This window comes from Orycteropus afer, unplaced genomic scaffold (assembly GCF_000298275.1).
Source record: "Orycteropus afer afer isolate SDZICR_OR568_19922 unplaced genomic scaffold, OryAfe1.0 scaffold00762, whole genome shotgun sequence".
Lineage (NCBI taxonomy): Eukaryota > Metazoa > Chordata > Mammalia > Tubulidentata > Orycteropodidae > Orycteropus > Orycteropus afer.
The window spans coordinates 492,951-500,980 of record NW_006922349.1 but is presented as its reverse complement, the minus strand read 5'-3'; the positions used below and the strand labels follow the sequence as shown (position 1 = coordinate 500,980).

At 39.5% G+C, this 8,030-nt stretch overlaps 1 pseudogene; it reads left to right on the top strand.

Moving 5' to 3' along the window:
• Positions 1 to 217: 217 nt before the first annotated feature.
• Positions 218 to 1,103, top strand: LOC122151819 (annotated as a pseudogene).
• The last annotated feature ends 6,927 nt before the right edge of the window (positions 1,104 to 8,030 follow it).

Genomic DNA, 8,030 nt, shown 5'->3' with positions numbered 1-8,030 from the left:
AGTTTATGGGAAAATGGTGTAATTTTCAGTTCACTCCCACAATAGGAATAAAACTTTAATGAAGTACTATATAATTTACATATAAAAATATTAGGGACATTGAGATTAGGAAAAGGGTAACAGAAAAAGAACTGAACAACATCTTCTCATAGTTCAGTTCTTCATGTGTTCAGGACTTCTTTCATTGCCTCCCAGGTATGAGATGTCTCACCCAGAGATGCCCAATTCCACTATGAAGATGGAATTTCTCCTGATGGGGTTTTCTGATGTATGGGAACTACAGGTTTTGTATGCTTTATCATTCTCTCTGATGTATTTGGTGACTCTCATAGGGAATTTTCTCATTGTTATTGTCACCACCCTAGACAAGAGTCTTCACTTCCCCATGTACTTCTTTCTCAGGAATCTGTCCCTCTTAGACGCATGCTACATTTCTGTAACAGTCCCTAATTCATGTGTCAACTCCCTACTTGACAGCAGTGCTATTTCAAAGGCAGGATGTGTAGCTCAGGTCTTCTTTGTGGTTTACTTTGCATATGTGGAGCTACTATTCCTCACCATCATGGCCTGTGACCGCTATGTGGCTATCTGCCGACCTCTCCACTACTCTGTGATCATGAACCCTCAGGTCTGTGTCCAGATGACACTGGCTTCCGTCCTCAGTGGTCTGGTCTACTCAGGATTCCACACAGGCTACACTTTCAGACTGCCCTTTTGCCATTCTAATGTTATTCATCAGTTTTTCTGTGACATCCCCTCTCTGTTGAAGCTCTCCTGCTCTGACACCTTCAGCAATAAGATGACAATCATTGCTTCTGGTGTGGTAATTTGTGGAGGTTGTTTCACCTTCATCATCAGATCATATATTCACATATTTTCTGCTGTGCTGAAGTTTCCACGTGGAGATGACAGAACAAAGGCCTTTTCCACTTGCATCCCTCATATCCTCGTGGTGTCAATCTTCCTCACCTCAATCTTCTGTGTGTACCTAAGGCCATCCACAATGCCTGCAACCGTCCAGGATATGGTCCTTTCTGCATTCTATTCTATAGTTCCCCCGCTCTTCAACCCAATTATCTATAGTCTTAGAAATGAACAAATAAAATGTGCCATTAAGAAAATAATGAAAAAATTATTTTAGCCAGGAAATTTATAGAAAATTGTGTAGGCTGACCCTAAGTTTTTAGTTGAAATTTATCTTTTCTGTAATTAGTTGAGATTATAGTTTGGAATTGTATGGATGTACTTCATGTAAAGTTTATATGTAAGTTCACTAAAATATTTATCAAGATCTTTACTTTCTTCAGATTTTGAATGATTTGTATAGGATATATGGTGTTATAAATAAGGAAGCCCTAGTCATGTGTTTGGTATGTTAAAAGCTTCCACTAAAAATTTCAGTCTTAAAAAGCCTAAAATGTTATCATTAGCAATATTTTATGTTAAACTCTATCATTTTTGTGCTTTTCCATGCTTAAAATACTGGTAAATTTTTAAAGAATATTTCATCAATTTATTGTGAATTGTCACATTTAGTATTATAGAGCAAAAGCAAATTTTCATTCACAAGAGAAGTATGAAAAATATATTCTTTTAAGGATCATAAAATGATTGCTAATTTATGCTGTGAAGAGTGAAATGGATTTGATTGGAGGCATGTTTTTATTTGAAGGTGTCAGCAGCCAAATATCTAATTCATCTTGGACCTGAATTATCATCATCATCAGTTCTTCCGTAAATATGGATATAATCCACAAACCCCAATTGGACACGTTTCCAATGGAATTTTGGCATCTATAGGAGAGAGACACCCTTAATTCACAAGTATACAAACTTATAATAAATAGTTTAAAAATTATCCAGTTATATATATTTTGAAAATTAGATTAAGAATAAGCACTTTAAATATATATTAGAAAAGAGATTTGAATATGCATTATGATATCAAGGAGAGACACAATTCAAAAGACAAAGCATTCATATGAAACATCTCCAATGCATTTGAAAATAAAAGAGATCATAAAAATTTGATGTGTTAGAAAACTTAATGTAAAATCATTTTCAGTAAAAAAGATGGGGATTTCCCTAGTCAAATGCCTGTCACTCACAGAAACAGAATATAAAGCACTCTACACTGATTCTTATTGTTTCTATCTGTCATTTCTGCTCTCCTTTTATTGGTTGAGTAAGTCCATGGCCATACCTGCTGTCCTGAGATGGAAAGTGAATAAAGCTGTCAAAGGATAATACTGTCAAGGTAGGGGAAGGAGATCAGTAATGACAATGAGCACTAGGAATCATCCACAGTTCCTTGTATAAAAGTATAAATTTTCTGATTGTAAATGTCTTGTTTCCCATGCAATTATTATTTCCATTAGGATTCAATGCACATCATATGATAATAAAAATTTTCAATCCATAATCATTGTAAGCTTTTATGGCAAGAACTGTACAAAGTTTGTGAAAATGATTGGTCTTAAGCAATACTTCAACAACAATGATTGCTAATAATATTCCCTCATTTCACAGAAGAGTTTTGAAATATCAAACAAATTTGTCAAGAACACACAGGAAATACCCCATCTTGGATTCTAGCCATCAGCTATACTATAGTATAAATGTTTTGAAAAATTTCATAGGGGTCAAAAACTTTTATATTTTAATTATGACAATAATCCTTGTATGAAGCTCATGAGTGTCACATAAAGATTAAATTATAAACTTTATTCACTATGTGTTATTTAAATAAAATGTGAGGAAAGCAAGGAAGCATAAGTGGGGTGAGGTCTCCAGTCAGGAACTAGGGGACTAGAGTCACCCTGTGATGCGATCTATACAGATATCACACATTGAAGATCTTTACCAGTGTCACGTTGACAAGGGGTGGAATTGTGGTGGTTAAGTTTGTGTGTCAACTTGATGGGGACTGGTTGAGTGGCTGGGCAGCTGAATGTAATTATTTCCCATGGTGAGATTGGTGATTAACTTCATGGTGGAATCTATTGGAGCAGCCGAGTAGCTGCTTTGGGTATGTGTTCTGCTTCCTGTATATAAGAAATAGCTTTTAGAATGGTCTCTAGCTTATGGCACATTTGAACCCTGAAGGTAGCTGTGCAGTTGTTCAGCAGCCTGCCATGCTCTGCTAACCTTAGAACTTTCAATGGACTTGAATTAATGGCATGCTGTGTGGTTTGGTAACATTGGGACTGTGCCATTTTATTTGTGGACCTTGGGCTTTTAGCCTCAGCAGCCAGTAGCTGCCTGAGTGAAGAGATGCCTCTAGCTTCAGTGGGCTGGAAGCAAGAGGCAGAGCTGAAGCCCAAGGTTAAGGTGTTTTCACGCAGCCCCTAGAGCCTTGCAGTTTGAACTTGGACTCCTAGCCTTCCTAACTGTAAGAGAATAAACTCATGTTTGTTCAACCATCCCATTTGTGGTATATTCTTGTCAGAACAGCACTAGGTAACCAGAACACCATCCCATCTGTCCAGTGTGTGGAAAGGTTTCCTGTATCCCATCACTGTGACCTCAAGCTTTTCTCCTCTCATGACTTACTTGTAAGTCCCTAGGGTAACTCTTTTTATATTTAACACAGCAATAGACCCTGACATCTGCTAAGGTAAAATCAGCAACATAAATAGAAAAGTCTATTCCCAGATCTCCGATATAGGTCTGCCAGAGTAGTCAGCCAGGGACATGGGCTTTCCTTAAAGTTATAAGCTATTTAGTCATCTCCTGTTTTGTAGTTCATTTTCATCCAGTTGATAGGACACACTTGAAAAAGGGTTGAGACAACATAAGGTAGAGAGAGTGTCTCCTACTCCCAGAGTTAGAATCCCTTTTGCTTGTGGAATTACCAGAATGGGTTCACTTAATGACAAATCGTGGTTAAAACCAAATATAGAAATCCAAATTCCCCACATAGATTCAGCTATCCTTTTTGAACAAATATCTAAGATCTGAAAGTAGACTACAAGAATAGGATACAAGTCTAGAGGCTGGAGAGTCACATTCAGCTGGTGCAGGCTTCACTTGGGTGTAACGGACCCAGAGTGTGATCCCTGCCAAATTCAGGGAAGAATAGGTTATTAATAGCTCTTCACATGATCATTCCCACTTCACATTAAGTTGGTTTTCCCTATGCTGATTCTTCCACGTTTCCACCAAGGAAGGCTTCATCTCCAGGTAGAAACCTATGTAAAGGAATGTCAGTGGGATAAGATGATCATACAGTGGCATATTGATGGATAGTTTGTAAAATACCACTTAAAGACTTTACCCACTTCCTTCCTCTAATTCTGTCATTACATGAATGGGTGTGGTACCCTTCCTTAGGAATTGTCCCCCATACCCCTTTGAAATGAGTGAATTTGAGCCTGCTTCAGGCAGTACTCATCTTGAGCACAGCAAGTGGCAGCACCTGACACCATGGTAAGTTAGTTTCCTGACAACTTGGCTAGTGTTTTCTTGATAGTGTAGTTTATTTTCACCACTTTTCCTGACAACTGGGGCCTCCAGGCTGCATGAAGTTTCCATTGAATCCCTAAGGCTGAACATATTCTTTGAGTCACCTGAGAGATGAAAGCTAGTCTATTGTCCTTTGGATTAAAAGCAGGAGTTTGAATCCATGAACAATTTCCCTTAATAAAACTAATTACTTCTGTAGTTCGTTCTGTGACAAAGGAATACCTCTAGCCATCCAGAATAGGTATCAATCAACACTAAAAGAAATGTAAAGTTTCCAGGTGCTTGTGGCAAGACTGTAAAGTCTACCTGCCAGTGTTACATTCTAGGCTCATAATGATGTGGGGCACTGTCACCTGAATTATGTTTCAAACACAGGTGACACCTCTAGGTGATCTTTTTTACTGTCTTAGCCAGGCAAGGGGACACTAGAAATATTTATACCCACTCCAGAGTAGTGTCTCTTTCAAGATATGTATTTGAATAGAGGGCTTGGATAAGATTTTGTCTTTTGAGAGTAAAATCTTTACTTCCTCATTGTAATACCAATCATAAATAGGGTCCTTGTTATACCCCCACTCTCTTGTCCTTTACAAATCTTCAGGTTGGTAGATATGTTTAGGTAGTTTTTCTTTGTTAAAATTTGGGACCAAGTTTATCCATGGCTGCCCTCTTTGCCTCAGTGTCTTCCTGTCGCCTCTAGCCTCAATCCCTTGTCCCTTTTTTGCAACTGGGCAGTAAATAATTGCAGCCTTTTTTGGGGTCATTCACAGACTCTAACAGCTCCAATATCGCTGATACATTTTTTTTTTTTTTTCCCCTCCCATATGAATAGGAGCTCTGGTAGCATAGTGCCTAAGGCACTTGGCTGCTAACCAGAAGGCTGGCGGTTCAAACCCACCAGCCACTCCTCGGAAGGAAGAGGGGGCAATCTACTTCCATAGTGATACTGCCTAGGAAACCCAAGGAGGGGTCGCTATGAGTCGGGTCTGAACCGACGGCACATAACAACAACAACATCCCATATGAATATGAAACTCCTCACTCCCTCTAATGTGCCATGAGCATGTACAAATAGCTGGGAGTATTTATATTCTGTATATAAGTTCATTCATTACCCTTTGGATAAGTGGAGGGCTTTCCCTAAGGCTATTAGTTCTGCCTTCTGTGCTGAAGAACAAATGGATAGGGCCCCACTTTCCAACAGAGTTCAGGTTCACTACTGCATACCCAGTCTTTACGTTTCTCTCATGTATGAAGCTGCTGCTGTCAGTAAAAATCTCTAAGTCTGCATCCTACAGAGGCTTGACAGATAAGTCTAGCCAGATGGCATATACTTCTTCAATTATTTCTGTGCAGTTATGTAAAGGTTTTTTTTTTTTTTTTTTTTTTTTTTTTCCTGCTGGTTGAAGGGTGGTAGAATTAAGGATATTCATAGCTTTCAAAGTCACTTTTGGATTGTCCAGTACAATGGGTGCTTATTATTCTGGCTGTCAATCAACGACCCGCCTTTTGCTGCAATAAGGAGAGAATAGTGCGGGGAGTTTGAACTAAGATCTGATGTGAACTTCTCAGTCTCCTGCAGCAAGTCTCGTATGACATTAAGGCAAGGAGGCCCTCCCTTCACAATTTTATCCAATTACTTAGACAGATAAGCAACAAGTGTCTGGGCAAGTCCCAATATCTGAGTCACCACTAATCATTATCTTTCATGCATAAATAGTTCAAAGAGTTTCAGTACATTGGGAAGTCCCAGTGCAGGGGCCATATGTAGTTTGTATTTAATCTGTCCAAAAGTTCTTTTTCACTGTGGGATCCAAACAAGGGATTTCCTTTCCTTCCCTTCAGGGCCTCATATATTGTTTTGGCTATCAGACTAAATCTGGGTATCCAAAGGCAGCAAAAGCTAGCCCTTCCTAGAAACACATGAAGTTCTTCCCTTGATCTGGGAGGTGGCACCATGATTATTACATCCTTTCAATCCTGGGATAGGTTCCTCTTTCCATGAGATATCACAAAGCCCAAGTATATCACCTGGGGCTTTAAGAGCTGGGCCTTGTTTTTCAAACCTTATATGCTCAATCTGCAAGGAAATTAAGGGTCTGCACAGTGTTGCATCCAAGTCTTCTTTGCCATGATGGATATAAGGATGAAAAACAACAACAACAACAACAACAACAAAAAAAAAAACTCACTGCCATCCAGTCGTTTCCAACTCATAACAATCCCTATTGATTTTCTGAGGTAGTAAATCTTAATGGAAGTAGATTTCCCCATCTTCCTTTTGCACAGCATCTAGTGGCTTTAAACTGTCAACCTTCTGGTTAGCAGTCAATTGCCTTAGACACTACACCAGCAGAACTCCTTCATCCACAGATTTGAGCAATACTCAAATTTTTACAGTCGCCTTTTACAGTCACTTTTCTTAGAAGCCAGGGCTTCTCCAAAGAGAGTTGGTGAATTTTTGAAAATTTGAGGCAAGTAACACCAGATTAAATGGGTTTTAATGCCTGTGATTGGTTCCATCTACCTGAAGGCAAAAAGAAGTTGAGACTTGCAGTGGACCAGTATGCAGAAAAATGTTCCTTTAAATCTAAGGTGTAAAACTAAGATCATTCCCCTGGGAGTGTCACTAGCAGGGCGTAAGTGTTCAGGAGTACAGGTGAATGTCTTCCACAATCTGGTTGATTTTCCTCACATCCTATACATACCTATAGTCCACAGTCCCAGGCTTTCAAACCAGGAGGATGAGAGTGTAGTAAGGGAATCTTCATGGCTTCAAAAGTCCTGTAACCAAAAACCTCTTAACCAGTGGGGCTATGCATTCAAAAGCCTCCTTTCTCAAAGGATATTATTTCTGACTTACAATGGGGTGGGAGCCCCTTCTTCTGTGTAACAACTATAGGACAGCCTGACTTCACCTTCCCAGGAATGCCTTTGGTCAATACATTTGTCTTTAGATTTTCTAACAGTTTCCCAGATAGGACAATAGATGTTGCCATAGGCTCAGACATCAATGCTGCATGCATGGCATGAGGTCATTCTGGTGGGGCAGTAATTATAATTTTTCTTTTCTCAAAGATAACATGTGTCCACAATTTGTTAAGTAAGTCCCACCCCAATATGAGAAATTGGCATTCCAAAACATATGGAAAGTCAGGAAAAAACTGATCCTCCCTAATTTTGTAGGTTACACATTGTAAACATCTCTTAGTAGCCAGTTTTCTGGTCACCCTCACTACCAGCACTGTGCAAGGGCTTAAGGGAGACTTGGTGATTTCAAAGCAGAAAATGTAGCTCCAGAATCCAAAATACAATCAATTAAGATTTTTCCCACATGCATAGTTACCCAGGGTCCTGGATAGGAAATTTGCATGGGGATAACAGGTGAGGAGAGACAAGGCAAGGACACCAGAGTAGCAGGCCGGAAGAGCAGGAGAAAAGGGATAAAAGCCTTGAACCCGGACAGAAGAGCGATCAGCTGAAGGGATTGGGTGAGGAGGGGAAACTCAGGCCCGCCCAGAGTAGCAGGCCAGAAGAGCAGGAGAAAGGGGATAAAAGCCTTGAAC